Consider the following 16,758-nt stretch of genomic DNA (forward strand, 5'->3'; position numbering starts at 1 on the left):
CTCTACTTTTTAATATGCTGTCTAGGTTGGTCGTAACTTTTCTTCCAAGGTGCAAGCGTCTTTTAATTTCATGGCTGCAGTCACCATCTGCAGTGATTTGGGGGCCCCCCGAAATAAAGTTTCACGCTGTTTCTATTGTTTCCCCATCTATTTGCCATGAAGTGATGGGACTGGATGTTATGATCTTAGTTTTCTGAATCTTGAGTTTTAAGCTAACTTTTTTACTCTCCTCTTTCACTTTTATCAAGAGGCTCAGTGGGCTGGGATCAACAATTTTTTTTTAAAAACCTGCTATTGACAGAAATGTGTGTGTGTGTTTACACACTGGGTTGTGATCTAAAGCATCTTTTTCTGTGGAATGAAATTTTAAAAATTCAGAAAGCTACTGCCGCATGTGACTCAAACACTTCAGACCTTCTAAAACACTGTATCAGAGTTGGTGTGAACTAATATTAAAGGCTTTCCACAGCCTAAAAATTATATTCTAATTCTGGCTTTTGTTCATTTATTCAGTCATTCATTGATGACAGTCCAAAGATAAAAAATTCCATATATAATACTGGTGCTTATATGATGAACACAATGTCTGACTTAAATAGATGCTAAAAAAATATGATAATGAAAGAATGAGTGAAATTATTCATTAAAGTATAATAAATTATTAGGTAATGCTTTGCCTCTTCTTTCCAGTTATTTTTTAATAAACTTGTTTCTCTTCTCCCTTCTAACCACATGCTCCTAAATAATTTTTTCTGGATAGAATAAACCAGGAATACTTGGGCAGATATCCCAAGTTCAACGTGAAGGCTGAGGTGGGACTTCGCTCTTTGCTGACACACTCACCCAAGCGAGGACAGTGCTTGGCTTGCATTGGACCACCCTGACCACACGGACCGTGGTCACATCCATCTGATCACAATCAAAGCTTGGATCTGTGGGCAGGACATAGATGTTCATAAAAGACAGAACCAGGAAGAATTTGGCTGAAATGGATGTGCTTTATTCAAAACACGTTGTGTCTTTTGAAGGTGAGGTCTTTGGGAAAAAGTTCCAATTCTCTAGACAACTGACCTCACGTAACTGAGAAAGGTATCATGTGACCACAGTCTCAGCCCTGAGCAAGGTGCTGCAAGAAATATGAGACAGTATTAGAGTTGCTTTAACCAGGAGATGCCAATTGTAAGTGAGAAGGAAGTTCAGGTTGGGCAGAAACCAAATGAAATGCACCGAACAAGAAAGTCTGTAGATCGAACAGCAAGACACATGGAACAGGAACTGTAGGAGGCACAAGAGAAGTGCTCGGGTAATATCGTGAAGCCTGAAAACTGATTCTGATTTGCCTAAGGCTTCTTCATTAGGTGCTTGTGTTGTGTAATGTTTTATAAACCATTAGCGAGATGACAGTCTCCAGGAATTCTTTTCCAGGATGGCAGGCCTCCCTCGCTCATTCCAGGAGTCAGTGCATCACTCCACGACTCGATGGATTTCTGGGCTGTTCCACCTTGTGCCTCCCAGGTCACACTGTTTTGAGGGTTGACAGGGAGGAGGTTGAATAGATCTACGTCATGGTTAGCTTTTAGCAGAAATGAATCACAGGTCAGAGTGACATCAGCTGGCTTCTCAATAACCATCCAGAGATACTAAAGGGAAGGCCTTTCTAGAATCAAACAGCTGAGAAGGTACATGGGACGAAGATTAGAAAAAAAACAGAATTAATAGTAGAAGCGAAGCTTGAACATTTCAAAGTTAATCTATGAAAAGAGACCAGAAGCAGGGAGGATTTAATCCCCAAAAGAGAAGACTGACGAGTGATCTCATTAGGATCTTCAAAAATATATGAGAAAAGATTTTATAGGGACTGGAGAACTAGCTGTTTTAAATCTTAAGCTGAACTTTGAATCATTGAGGCTCCTTCTGAAAAAGTGCATCTTTGTTTCTACTTTAGTTCTCGAATGCCTCTTCCTTACTGTCCAGTTGTTAAATATTAAATTCAATTGACCTGTGTATGCAGGGCTCTGGGTAAGCCCTGAGAGGTGTGGAGGATTTTATAGGAGTCATCATTTTTTCCAAAGAGGTCTCGAATGAGGCTATGCAGCATATTAGATACTTGCTTTACTAGGGAGTTTTGGGAAGGAGATAATGAAGGAGAGAGTAGTTGCATGACCCAGTTGTTCTGTTCTGTTCCATGGTTCTGTATTCCATTCATCTATTACTTTATTTTTAGATTCTCACTGAAGTCTAGAAAGTCATGAAGTTGCTGCTGAGGATGGGTGTGTGTGATGCCTGTCTCTGAAGAAAAGGAAATAGGGCTAACCAGGTTTGTGGAATCAAATACCTGTTACCAGTATAATACCAGTAAAAAATGGATCTTTGAAACTTTGAGCTTGAGCTTTTGAAATCAGCAAGCTCTTTATTGTTTCCTCTTGAAGACAGATATTTCCAATGTCTGCCCAGAATGTAGATAGGATTTTGAAATAAGTTTCTATAACCCAGGTTGACTGAGAGTGGTCCCAAGTTCCAAAGGACTCTTCAGGTGTCCAACAGCTACCCAGATGTGGAAAAACTGATCTTTCCCCCATGATTCCAATTCAGATCTTAACACACAGTTTCAGAATTTTCAGGTTAAGAGAACTTGCCTAGAATGAAATAAATCACTAAATGTTGCTTTTCCTAAAATGGCACATCCTCTAAGGCTAATCAGTTTTCAAATTAACATGCACCCAAATGATTAATTTGATAAGTGGGGACACTGAAAACAGCTGTGACATAGGACCTACCCTTGGAATGTTGTATTGGCATCCGTAGAAGGTCAAGTCCTTCCACCTTCTCATTAGACCCGTTTCATCAAGAATTGTTATCCTTTTTATTACAGCATTGCACTCGACAATCACATTATTAACCTTTAGCTTCCCCCCGGGAGGAAATTAATTGGTTGGATAATTTTTTTGGGGGGGGAGTGGCAGAACTACTGAGCATAGCGATATGAAAACATATCCACATTTTAAATGCTTCTGTATGCATAATAAATACTAGAACACCACTGAGCTGAAATTAATGAGTCTGTATTTGAAGCATGGCTGTATTTAAAATTACCTGCCTGATGACAATTTTACTTAATCACATTACAAGTATCTCTGATTACTTCTTGTTAATTGCTACTTCCATTCTGGAGTGAAAAAGGTCCAGAAATTTCCAGGTAACAGATTACTTAATTGCTAACATCAACCTGGCACTCAAAATAACATTCCCTTCCTTGACCCAGCCAGTCAGCAATGTGTGTGGGCGATGGCACCTCTGGTGGAAAATTGTTTTAGATCCTGTGGGGAGACATGAGGGCATGTCTACTGTTTACTATAGCAGAACAAGAAGGAAGGCCTAGGCAGAAAAATAGCAACACCTGGGTCTGTGCAGGTGTGTGTCCTGTGGATGCCACGTGGACCTGGGTGCCAGGGGCCTCCATCCACTGGTGCTGCCTGATAGCATGTCCATGAGATCGGTGGACAAGCAAGGTACCATTTCCATTACACCAGACCCTAGACCTTTCTCCTTTTCTTCCCTCCTCTTCATATTTTTACTGTCTGTCTCCACCCACTTGAATTTAAAGTCCACGAAAAGAGAGATTTTAATTTATTTGTCTGCAGATACATTCCCAGTGCTCATTATACCTGGCACATCATGTCAAGTCAAGTCGCTCAAGTCCCATCTGACTTTGTGACCACATGGACTGTAGCCCACCAGGCTCCTCTGTCCATGGGATTTCCCAGGCAAGAATACTGCAGTGGGTTGCCCTTTCTTCCTCCAGAGGATCTTCCCAACCCAGGCACGTGGTGGGCTCCCAATAAATAATTGTTGAATGAATGAATGCAGTAATTTCCACAGTGGATGAAGATAAGGGCCTCTCTGTTCAGGTGCATTTGTTGATTCATTTAAAGAAAATTTCTGAATCAAGGTTGATGCAATTCTGGGATATTTCCTTCTATTCTTTGTCTTCATTTTCACAGGCATGGCAGTAAAACTTTCTAGAAACCCAGAAGGACAACCTCAAATTTCAAACTGATAAGCCTAGAGAAAAACAGATCTATTCTTAAGGAGAGAAATGAAAAGGGAAAAAAAGAGTAAGCTGACTATTCTGGAGGAAAACTGTACAAACTCGTTGAAAAAAATGAAAGGAAAATATTCAGTCACTAATACCAAGGAACCTGAGTGCACTTTCTTTTGTAAAAGAACTATTTATTTAATTGGCTGCACTGGGTCTTCGTTGAAACATGTGGACTGTTAGTTGCGGCATGCAGGATCTAGTTCCCTGACAGGATCGAACCTGGGCTTCCTGCATTGGGGAATGTGGAGTCTTAGCCACTGGACCACCAAGGAAGTCCCACTCTTCCTTTGGTAAAGTATTTTTTGACTGGCTTCACTCTCTTTGTTGGAGAGGCCAGGCCAAATGAAATTCGAATTGCTTCTTCTTGGACAAATAAAACCTGGGCTGCTCTCTGAAGCACAGTGTTTGCAAGCATCTTCAGAGCAAATCCTGAACCAGTTTATAGAAAGTGGAAGAACATGCCACTCACACCTGACCCTTCTCACCACAAGCTGGTGAAGCTACTCATGCATCTTTGGGAACCAGATCCTATAAACATGCTTCCTATTTCTTTCTTTATTTTTTTAAATGAAACTAGTACTAGCCTATAGTTCTTGATTTTTTTTCCCTACTAAAAGACCCTTGAGGACCCAGCATTTCACAGTAAACCACTAAGTCCTGCATGTCCAAATAGGCCCTGTGTGTTTAACACAGTTGCTATCAGTTGCAGTTCAAGGATTGTGAAAAAGCCATTGTGGGAACATTCTTTAAAAAAAATTTTTTTTAAGAATTTTAAGCTAAAAACATTTTTTAAGAATTTTGGATTCAAATTTTTCCAAGTTTGACCTGGGATTTTTTACTACTTTGTATACATCACGAATCGATTTGCCTTGATGCTGGATTCCGCAATCAAAGGGAACAAGATCTGATTTCAAGCTGAAGTAAATGAGGAAATAGATGGGTGGTGCCTGTAGGCAAAATTGCACAGAACAACTCAGCCTGACTCCCAGAACCATTTGGAGAAAAACTTACTATTTTAAACTCTGTCTCATTTCTCCAACCTTTGAGTTTGCCTTTCCTTTTAAATGGTGGTTTTGGCTTGTTCTTTTTTAACCCCATATCCCTTTTCCCTGCATTTTCTCCATCTCTGTGTCACGCCTGCAACCGCCATCAACAGACAGTGATCCAATGCAGCAGCTTTGCCCCTAAAAATTCTGAGGTCCTGAGGGAGGGACAGCCCAAGGTGTCCACATGGCGTCTGCATGCCCGCCGCCCCCTGCACCCATCACCAAGTTTCACCGCTGCCTTTAAGGACCTCCTGGTGCATCCTAGCCTCAGCCTGGGCCCCTGGGCTTTCGGCGGGAGTGGCTGGGCTGTGTTTTATTGATCACCATGTTCAACATCCATCATCTGCCTAAAGGGATAGATGAGGCAAAGACTTGAATGTGCAGGCAGTCTCACCAAGAAATCAAAGTGTGAGCACCAGTTCACCAAGTGGCTCATCAACGGTTACTTGTTTGATTTTTTGAAATTACTCTTCATTTAGCTCTGCTGGGTCTTGGTTGCTGCACCAGCTTTCTTGAGTTGTGATGAGTGGAGGCCATTCTCCAGTTGTGGTGCGTGGGCCTCTCACTGGGATGGTTTCTCTTGTTGCAGAACATGGGCGCTAGACAGCACAGGCTTTAGTAGTTGTGGTGCACAGCCTTAGCTCCTTTGAGGCATGTGGAATCTTCCCAGACCAGGGATTAAACCTGTGTCCCCTGCATCAGCAGGAAGATTCTTTAAATAAAAAAACATGAAAACTTTTTATTTTGTGTTGGTGTATAGCCGATTAACAATGTTGTGACAATTTCAGGTGAACAGAAAATGGACTCAGCCATACATATACATGTACCCACTCTCCCCCAGACTCCCCTCCCATCCAGGCTGCCGCATAACATTGGTCAGTTCCCTATGCTGTGCAGTAGGTCCTTGTTGGTTTAGCTATTCTATAATAAATACAGCAGTGTGTATATGTTCATCCCCAGATCCCTGCCTCTTCCCCTCATCCTTCCCCCTGGCAACTGTAGTTCGTTCTCTATGAGTCTGTTTCAGTTTTGTAAGTAGGTTCACTTGTATCATTTCTTTTTAGATGCCACATATAAGGGATGTCATATGATATTTCTCCTTCTCTGTCTGACTTACTTCACTCAGTATGACAATCTCAAGGTCCATCCATGTTGGTCAGGTGGATTCTTATCCACTGGACTGCCAGGGGAGCCCACTTGTTTACCTCTTGAATTCTATTTGATCAGGTTTCACTCTGTCTTCCCAGCAGTATATTAAGGAGCTGGGCTGTGCTAGCTTCCTGCCACAGCTAGAAACTGAAGGGCAGAGAGAGATAGAGTAGAGCAGTATGTATTTTTAAAGAAAGACTTCCTGTGAATATATTAGTCATTAATATGTTTATTCATAGGGAGAATATATTTATAAGGATTCTGAATATTCAAAAATCTATTAACAAGTAGATTCTTCAGGAATATATTTACAAGGAGAAATCAGTTTTTAAGAAGAATGTATTTATAAGAAAATATATTCATGATGAATATATTCTTGAATATTAAGAATGTATTCATGGGAACACTTCATATTCAAGAATACATTTTTATGCCCCAGGAGCTGGAAAGACAAACTGGATATTCTTCAAAATGATATGGAGCAACATGCAATGCAATCAAAACACGGTATTTCAAAAGGAGCGAGTGAGTGTGGAAGTTGGTCACGTGCTGAGTGTTTGAGAAACGTTTCCAGAGCAGGCACCTGGTTAGAGACAGGACTCAGGATTCAAGCCTGGGTCTGGCTCCAAAGCCCAAGTACTTTTCCCTCTATGTCTCTGCTTCCAGCCCTCACCCAACAGATGGAGATTCCATAGACCAAGGTGATTCAACCAAGGAATCCCAGGGATGTCTGAGAGTCAACGTCAGCCAGGGGAGGCAGTCTCAGCTCAGAGCCCTGTCCTAAATAGGAGTCAATCTCCTGCACTGTCACTTTTTTTTTTTTTAACTTAAAGAACCTGCCTGAAATGCAGAAGACCCAGGTTCAGTCCCTAGGTCGGGAAGATCCCCTGGCGAAAGGGATGGCTACCACTCCAGTATTCTTGCCTGGACAATCCCATGCACCGAGGAGGCTGGTGGCCTACAGCAGTCTGTGGGATTGCAAAGAGTTGGACATGACTGAGTGACTAACACTTTCACTTTTTCACTTCATAGCCAATTAACAATGTTGTGATAGTTTCAGGTGAACAGCGAAGGGATTTACATGTATCCAAACTCCCTTCCCATCCAAGCTGCCACATAACATTGAGCAGAGTTCCATGTGCTATATACAGTAGGTTCTTATTGGTGATCCATTTTAAATATAGCAGAGTGTACATGTCGATCCCAAATTCCCTAACTATCCCTTCCCCCCATTCTTCCACTCTGGGAACCATAAATTTGTTTTCTATGCCTGTGAATGTATTTATTTTGTAAATAAGCTCATTTCTTTTTTTAAAAAAAATGAACACATCCATTATGTATTAATCAATTTTCTTTTTACATTTTTTTATTTTGTATTGGGGCATAACTGATTAATGAACAATGTTGTAATAATTTCAGGTGAACAGTGAAGGGACTCAGCCATACATATACATGCATCCATTCTCCCGAAAACTCCCCTCCCATCCAGACTGCTAGATAACATTGAGCAGAGTTCCTTGTGTTATACAATAGGTCCTTGTTGGCTATCCATTTTAAATATAGTAGAGCATACATATCCATCCCAAACTCCTGGTTATACAAGGTTAGCATCTAATCCCAGAGGGAGGAAAAATTTATTTTTGCAGAAATTACCTCAAATTACAGATGTTTAAAGACCATGGTCTCAGAAGTGCCAGCCCCCTTTGGATTTTTGCTAATGATCTAATTTCCAGCATTGCAATACATATGAGGGCTCCTTTGTGGGAACTCTAATATCCTAGAAGCCTGTATCTCTTGATGCCCTGGTGGCAGGTGTTTGCTTTGTCCTCGACTCACTCATGTTCTTGGTGGGACTCAGGAAGAGAAAAGGGGAGTGAGGGTGAGGCTGGTACCCAGGGCGGTTGAGGCCTTCACAGCATCTGGGTATTTCTGGATGCTGCCTGACAGCTAAGGGTGGTGAAGGTAGGGGGTGGTTCCTGGCAGAGCAGAGGAGCTCACCTCCTAACATTCCAGTTCCAAGCCCTTCGGGAGACCATAGGCACAGGGGAGGGAACTGGCTAGAGCTGGTTCTGGGCGTGGTGGACTCATGTCCAGGACAATCCAAGGGTCTGCCACACCTGCTCCTGGGCCCCCGACATAGGCCACACTAAGAGTGGGTCCCTTGGGGTCAAGCTTGGTGCAAATTTGAGTATATATGTGGGAGATTCCTGCAGGATTGTTCAGAAAATGGATTGCGGTTGCTTTTCTGAGACCTATTTAATGGCTACTATTAGGTGTCCGGCAGCTTACACATGTGTTACGTCGGTTACATTCACGCATGCGCACATGCTCAAAACCAAATTTAAAACAGCTTGATTCAAGTTAAGCTTGGATCAGGTTCTTTCTGTCTGATCATTCTGTCTTCAGTTCAGTTCAGTTCAGTTGCTCAGTCATGTCTGACTCTTGGCGACCCCATGAATTGCAGCACACCAGGCCTCCCTGTCCATCAGCAACTCCCGGAGTTCACTCAGACTCACGTCCATCGAGTCAGTGATGCCATCCAGCCATCTCATCCTCGGTCGTCCCCTTCTCCTCCTGCCCTCAATCCCTCCCAGCATCAGAGTCTTTTCCAATGAGTCAACTCTTCGCATGAGGTGGCCAAAGTACTGGAGTTTCAGCTTCAGCATCATTCCCTCCAAAGAAATCCCAGGGCTGATCTCCTTCAGAATGGACTGGTTGGATCTCCTTGCAGTCCAAGGGACTCTCAAGAGTCTTCTCCAACACCACAGTTCAAAAGCATCAACTCTTCAGTGCTCAGCTTTCTGCACAGTCCAACTCTCACATCCATACCTGACCACTGGAAAAACCATAGCCTTGACTAGACAGACTTTGTTGGCAAAGTAATGTCTCTGCTTTTGAATATGCTATCTAGGTTGGTCATAACTTTTCTTCCAAGGGGTAAGCGTCTTTTAATTTTATGGCTGCAGTCACCATCTGCAGTGATTTTGGAGCCCCCCAAAATAAAGTCTGACACTGTTTCCACTGTTTCCCCATCTATTTCCCATGAAGTGATGGGACCAGATGCCATGATCTTTGTTTTCTGAATGTTGAGCTTTAAGCCAACTTTTTCACTCTCCTCTTTCACTTTCATCAAGAGGCTTTTTAGCTCCTCTTCACTTTCTGCCATAAGGGTGGTGTCATCTGCATATCTGAGGTGATTGATATTTCTCCCGGCAATCTTGATTCCAGCTTGTGTTTCTTCCAGTCCAGCGTTTCTCATGATGTACTCTGCATCGCAAGCGGCTGCGACGGCCGGCGCACTCAGTGCGGCCGAGGGGAGCTACCCCGCGTCCGTCCTGTCTTAGAGGGACACAAAGTTCAACCCTAATCTGGCTTGGAATTTTCTGTCCTGTTCTCAATCCTTCTGTGGAAATGACAAGTATTAAATACACAAACTGCAAATCTCCTGTCTTCCGTGGAGCCTACATAAAAGCCATTTTGAGATGTTTTTAATTAAAAAACCTCTCAAATCATTAGCACCATCCCTGAGGAAACACACCTCGAGCGTTCAGTAAGGGCTGACTTCTCTGCTGGCTCGAGGGTGCGGGGTTACTCTGTAGGGTCCTTCAGGGGACGAGGGGAGGGCAGGCTCCAGGCTATCATGTTCATGAAGGCAGTGAGGCGGGGGTTTTCATTTCATCTGTTTATTATCATTTAAAATATATTACAATTGTAATGAAGCAGAAGCAGGAATTTTAATTGTATGTGGCAATTTAAAAAAGAAAACCCAAACAGAAAAAATGCGCATCAACCAATAATATAGTAAAAGGCCATGTAGACAAAGTGAGACTCTAAAGAATCGAATCTAAGCACACCTCTGAGAGAAGAAGTTCTCTTTTCTTCAGTGACATGAAGTTTGATAAACTCTCCAAGCAACTTTCTTAAACCCTAAGACTCTTAATTGAAGCAAATGGATACCATAGGATTGATTCTATTTATTTCTTTTCTCTCCCCCCAGCAAAAATAAAACACAAACCGCACCGCCCCCCAAACCCAACCAAAACAGTGGCGCCTCCATTCCACGGGGCGTGGGTAGCTCTTACTGTTTGGTATAAGAAAGGAGGTGCTTGTCTTTCAAAACTGTGAGGCTGACTTTGCATAGGTTCAGCCTCAAATATAGTCACTCACACAAAACAAATATGCGCTCATAACAAAAAAAGACTTGTTTAAACGAGTACTAGACACCCAGCTCTAGACCTCTTCCCTTGATGAAGCCTCTGTCTGTAGACAGGTACCCAGGGCCCCGGTGAGCACGGCTCCTCCTGACAGGCAGGTGGCCCGCAGGATGTCAGCCTCCCAGGCGGCCCCCAGAGCGGAAGCTGTGAGGATGTGGATGGGGGGATGGGGGTGTTTGTGTCAGGACTTGGGTCCCTGGCAGTAATGGCACCGCAGGTGGAGGGTCCTCCCAGTTTCTGCCAAGTATCCTGCTGGCTCTCCTCATGGGACCCAGGCATGCTCCCGGAGACCCGGTGGCACAGCTGAGAAACGGTTCATGGAACCTAGATAAGAATGAATGGATCATGAAAACATGTGCTTATTACTAATTTGTTTTTTTTTTTTTTTAAGATCTGCACTTTCCCGAGTAAAGCACACACATCTCACATCAAGTCATTAAAGCACCAGGCCTCTGCCTCTTAGACTTCCTGCACCCAGAGGGCAAATCACAGCCAAGCTCAGATGCTGTGCTGACGAAGACATTAACAGTGTGTGTCTGAAAACTGTGTTTCTCATATCCCACCCTAGAGAGTTTCATCCTTGCAAAATGAGAAGCCGCTTCTTGGATAGCGAGGGACAAGGATAAAGATGTATGCCGTCGGCTTCTTGGGTCTGTTCTTATCATACATCAGAGCTGCGGTGGTGACGGTCAGGGTCCTGCTGGGTCTGGGGGCTTCTGCATCCCTGGAGCTGGATCAGCCATCAAATCTTCCAAACGTAAAAGCCACGGCTGCTTTATAAGGTCCCGTTCATACTTGGGCATGACCATGGAAACACTGAAATCAAGTTCCTGCGGCTGAGGTTCCTGCTGAAAGAACAAGGCGTGGCCGTGGCCTTGGTCCCTCAGGTACAGCGTCCCCTGATGGCTTCCTGGCCTGAGACGGCATCCTCCTCGGCGAGGTCCTGGGAGCTCCTGAACACGAGGATGGAGTTGTAAACCTTCAGGGCTGGACCAGGCTCGATCTTCATCCACCTGGACAATGTCCGTCTGTTGGCAGCAGGAAGACTCTGCCGTCAATGTGCTGTCAGTAAATAAATGCACACAAATAAACACAGCCTGCTCCTCCCATCTGTTTGCCCCCCTCCAACCCCCACCACTGCCAGGAGCCCCTGGGTGCAGAGCTCGAGGGACCACGGAGCACAGCGGCATCTTAGTCCAGCTACTCTCGACAGTAAGTTCTCCCCAGAACCCTGAAGCTAAGTTACATTAAAAGGTGTTCATTCTGTTAAATGTGAACTCAGCGTACACAAATTAGGCTAAATTTCTACTGTTACATTTTTAAATTTTTGGACTGAATTTGTATCAAGGGCCTTAAAAATATACCAAGTGAATCTCCAGGAATACTTCACATGAACATGATGAGTGGTGAGGACACGCTGGTGTCCTTCATGCAGTGAAATACGGCAAACAACCGGACATACCAGGAACAGCAGAAGGAAAGAAATTACGGTGTCACCGAGGATGGGGACCGGCAGTCACCAAAATTCACATCTCAGTGTAATAGGTAATGACTTGGGAAACTTTTTGTGGGCTGTGAAGCAAGGGAACATGAGCTGATGACCTAGAAAGATTTGTTTTCATTTGTAAAATTAAATGTGTGTGATCGCTGCAAACATACACGGAGTTGAAATATTTGCAGTCTTTACAGCAAATGTGAAGTGATCTTTGGCCGGATGTTTGCTTGGTGTTTTCTCCTTTAACCTTACTTAAAATGCTTTTTGTGACAAACACCATTATAAGCAGAAGTACATTCAAAATGAATGTGCTGTTTATTAACTTTGAAAACATGTCATGGTCTGGAATGTCTTGGCTATCCTGAGACTGCGTGATGGCTGGTAGCCACTGTGCAGGTTGTGTTTCCAGCTTCTAGAAGCCCCAGGATGGTTTCAGAGTTTGGGTCTCGGGGACGTGGACAGGCCCATAGCCACACTGCCTATTCACATGGGCGGGCCCAGGAGGAGTCCTGGGTCCAGAACCAAGAAGACAGAATGGAGTTTGCTGGAGTAATACCCGTCCAGGAACCCAGCTCTGTGGTTCTAACCCTTTTAGTTCACAACACAACCCCCGTGTCAGTGTCCCCATGAGGAAGGAGAGATCCCCGAGGACCCCAGATAGGGTGTTAGTTTTAAAAGCTTCCATGGGCTTCCCTGGTGGCTCAGATGGTAAAGAATCTGCTTGCCAATGCAGGAGACATAAGAGACACAGGTTTGATCCCTGGGTCAGGAAGATCCCCTGGAGGAGGGCATGGCAACCCACTCCAGTATTCTAGGCTGAAGAATCCCATGGACAGAGGAGCCTGGTGGGCTATAGTCCATAGGGTCACAAAGAATCAGACATGATTGAAGTGACTTTGCATGCATGCACAACCTGCCGCAGGTCATAGAGGGCAACACTGTGGCTGTGGGCAGGTTGCTGAACTCCAGCAGGGGCCCCTCTGCTCCGCATCGGTGCCAGTCATGGAGCCCCTGCCCTGGGACAAGCCTGGGCCAGCTGCTGTAGACACACTAACCGTAACCCTTGCAGGTCCTCTCACATCAGTCTGTGTTTCCAGAGTAGGGAGGAGAGAAGCGAGGCAAGCTGCCCATGGTGACTGCAGGTCTCAATAGCCAGAGTGGAGCAGCTGGACCTCAAGGAGACTGTGAACAAGGAGGTCCTGGACGTGGCAGACACAGAGGACACCTGTTCATGTGAGGCTGGGCTAGGGGGTAGGGGTTCCCCCTTCCACGATCCCAGCAGCAGCTCCAGACCATGGCCCTGATGCTGAGCTCCTTGCAGGTAGAGGGCCTGGCAGGATCAGAGGGGCTTGGGACCCACAACTCAGAGAGCACCTCCCCTGCCCCACGGGTGTCCTGAACCCAGAAACAGAGAGTGTGAGCTGCACCCTGTTCACGAGCATGGTTTTCTCAAGAGTTCTAGATCAATGGCAGAGGCTCAGGGATCAGACTGGTACGGGATGAACCTTTGCTCACGAGGCCCCAGCTTACCCATTAGCAAACTGCCCTGCCCTCTGGTTCTGGAAGGGGAAGCCCTATAGACGGAGCATGCGGCTTCTCTGTGACCCTCTGAGCAGAGGCTGGGTGGGGACAAACCCGATGGCCCTACTTCCACTTTGGAGCAGAAAAGTGTATGTTGTTTCCTGGATGCAGGTCTGTTGCAGGCCCCCCTGACCCCAGGGTACAGGGGCTCAGGGGCACCCCAGGGAGTGACTGAGGGATGTGTTCCAACTGTCCCTTCCTCGAGTGGCTGCAGAGCCGAGGCCACCAGCTCTAGTTGCAAGTTACAAAGCACAGCTCATGTCAGCAGCCCAGACAGAGGCCGCCCTGAGACCCCTCCTGCCTGCACCTCCTCCTCTTGCCCCCACCCCCGCCCCCCACCACTCTTATTTACACTTAAGTAAATGGAAGCAGAGCACTCCTGGGTCTGGGCTGGATACATATAATTTTCCCGTTCCCTACCTCCCTCCTGAAGTACTAGGCACGCTCCTCACCGCCCAGCAGAGATGCCACAAACTCAGCCACCTGCAGTGTGACGTGAAAAGCCTGACTCAAAACACTCACCGGAAATAACACCTTGGGTTGTAGTCCTTCGATGTTTGAGTAAAACACACTTCACATCCCTCACACGCTGGGGGTTTAAACAGTAACCATCCAGCCACATTAGTTCATGCCAGCTCGGAAGTGGCACCAGCTCCTACTGTCTTTTCTGGCCTCTTGTTCTAGGCCAACCTACGTAGGATGACAGTCATCATGGTGCAATGGCAGCCTCCATCTCCGTGTGGCCCTGGCATTCTAGAACCTTCTATCATCTGGTCTGCAGGGTCAGGAGGGCAGGGGGCAGTGGCTGCACACATCAGTAATGAAGGGACAGTCAGGAGCTGAGGGCTGCCCGCCTGCCCTTTCCAGACCCCTCTCTCTCACCTGAGCCTCCAGGGCCTCCCCTGGGGCCTGGCCAGCAACAGGGACTTGGGAACTCTGCTGAGGGAATTCCCAGGAAAATGAGGAGGAAGCTGAAGCCCAATCAGTCAGTTCAGTCACTCAGTCATGTCCAACTCTTTGCAACCCCATGGACTGCAGCAAGCCAGGCCTCCCTGTCCGTCACCAACTCCCGGAGCTTGCAGAGCCACCTGGAGAGCTTTAAACACCATCTCAGGCCAGGCTCATGCTGCAGATTCCAAATCAGAGGTGCTGGATCTGCCCGAGAGTTGGGCACAGATTAGACTCCCAGGTTGATCCTCATGTGCAGTCAGGGCCAGGGACCCTGGGTGAGAGGAGGTCTGGGAGGAGGAGACCTGGGTGTCTCTGAGGGGCAGCCTGCAGCCTCTCCGCCTCAGAGAGTTCTGGGGGCTGGACATTGCACTGGGGCTGAGCCCAGAGCTGGAGGCAGGAGATGCTTGGGGTAAATCCTGAGGCTCTGCCCATAGACTGGGGGTGGGGCTGAAGGAGTTGATGCTGACTGCAGGGACAATGCTCAAGGACAGCCTTCCTACCCCAGCATTACTCCCATGCCGGGCTGATCCTTCCTGCTGTGGGCTGCCCTGCCAACTGCAGGATGTTCAGTGACATCCCTGCTTTCTGCCAGCTAAGTGACAGGAACACCCGAAACACGCACAACTGCGACAACGAGAAATGAGTCCAGGTGTTGCCGATGTCAGTGGGTAAGAGCCGTGGCGAGGAAGCAGGGCTCTCCCGGGAACGCTGTGTGACAGGCGAGGGCTGGGGCTACAGTAGGGAAATATATATAGAAAAGTGGGACCAGGAATTAGCTAAGACACACCCTGGTTGTTCTCAATTCCTGGCTGCCTGGGGAAGACACACCAGCACCAGGGTCCCTGGGCCCTCACCCCAGGCTCAGGGACGTGCTCCAGAGACGGTCTCTTGTAAACACACGCTCCAGCAACTACTGTTCTCCAAAAGGAGCTGAAGTATTGCTTTGATGGTTTTCAGAGGTTAAAATGTCCTCTTCTGGACAAACAAATACAAATTTAAAAAAAGGATCACATTCCCTCTTCTTAGTACTGTGAGCCAAGAAATCACTGTCCATGTCAGAGGTAGATTGGGTTTTTAAATGGGTATAAATGATGTGCTAAAGCAAAGAGTAAACAGAGCCACACTGCGGGCAGGTGGCCCAGCCTGCACAGCCTCACACTCTCCTTCCTGTCTTTCTTGGGTCTGAAATTCTCTGTCTTTCTGGACAGAGATTCTGATGCTACTCAACCTACCTTTTTCCAAAGTAAAGAATAAGTTAACGAAATCTAATGAGGCAGACTTTTCTGACTAGAATTTTAAAATATCCAAAAGCTTGGATCATTTGGCATCATCACTCAATATTGCTACTCAGGATTTCTAACCCCTAAGAAATTCATTCTATGTTGAGCTTCGGGAGAAAGCCCATTTGCTACAGATTTTCTCAGCGTACAGTAGGTGAATTTCACTGGGCCGCAGAGCAGCATCGGAAGGTTTCCCTTTCATGCTTCCCTTTGGCACGTGTCTCCGTCTTCATGTTGAGGTCAGCACAGAGAACTGGTCAGATGGTGCCAAGTCCACAGAGAAGGAGGCTGTTGTCCTGTCCTCTGTCTCTACCCAGGACCGCTGTGTGGATGCGGCTGCTTTCTCAAGGTGATGGTGGTCCGGTTGTAGCCCAGGGTGGCTGACCTTGACCCTGGTCTTGATGGGGGCAGCATACCTGGTTCCCCGAGTTCTTGGGGTGTGGCATCACATATAGACACTCTGGTTTTGCTCTGGAAGGACACCGAGTCAGTGGGTTCCGGGGATGACGCAGAGTTTGGAAAGACTAGGAATGATGACTGTGTGCAGGCTCTGAGCTGGGCCCTTTGCCCCACCTGACTTCCTCCCAGGCAACCTCGTGCAGACCAGCGGGCCTGTTTCCTTCAGTGGGGCTGCTGCTCCCTTAAATGTCTCTTGATGCCCATGTTTCCATCTCGCTGAGCCAGCGCTGCCATACGCCTGACTGTCCTGGCTCCAGGTCCACTGGGGACTGTGGCTCCAGCCCAGGTCTCTTGTCAACAATGGAGTTGATTAGTTGCCCCTTTTCATGGCCTAACTGTATAAGGCTGCTCTGCCTAGGCAGCATCATCCTGACTTTTTCTCAACACTCCCTCCTGTGCAAAGATTGTGTGGAAGTGATCACCATCTTTCAGAGCTAATGGACATGTAGGGAGCCCTTGGGTGAGGCCGGGGAGATTTGCACAT

The 16,758-nt window shown here is 46.3% G+C and overlaps 1 long non-coding RNA gene across 1 annotated transcript; it reads left to right on the forward strand.

Annotated features, from left to right (window-relative positions):
- LOC106503547 lies at positions 767-12,306 on the forward strand. Its single transcript, XR_001297250.2, has 3 exons — positions 767-1,028; positions 2,225-2,317; positions 10,900-12,306. It is a non-coding gene; the product is annotated as an uncharacterized LOC106503547 (long non-coding RNA).

The sequence above is a fragment of the Capra hircus genome, chromosome 24 (assembly GCF_001704415.2).
Source record: "Capra hircus breed San Clemente chromosome 24, ASM170441v1, whole genome shotgun sequence".
NCBI classification, from domain to species: Eukaryota; Metazoa; Chordata; class Mammalia; order Artiodactyla; family Bovidae; genus Capra; species Capra hircus.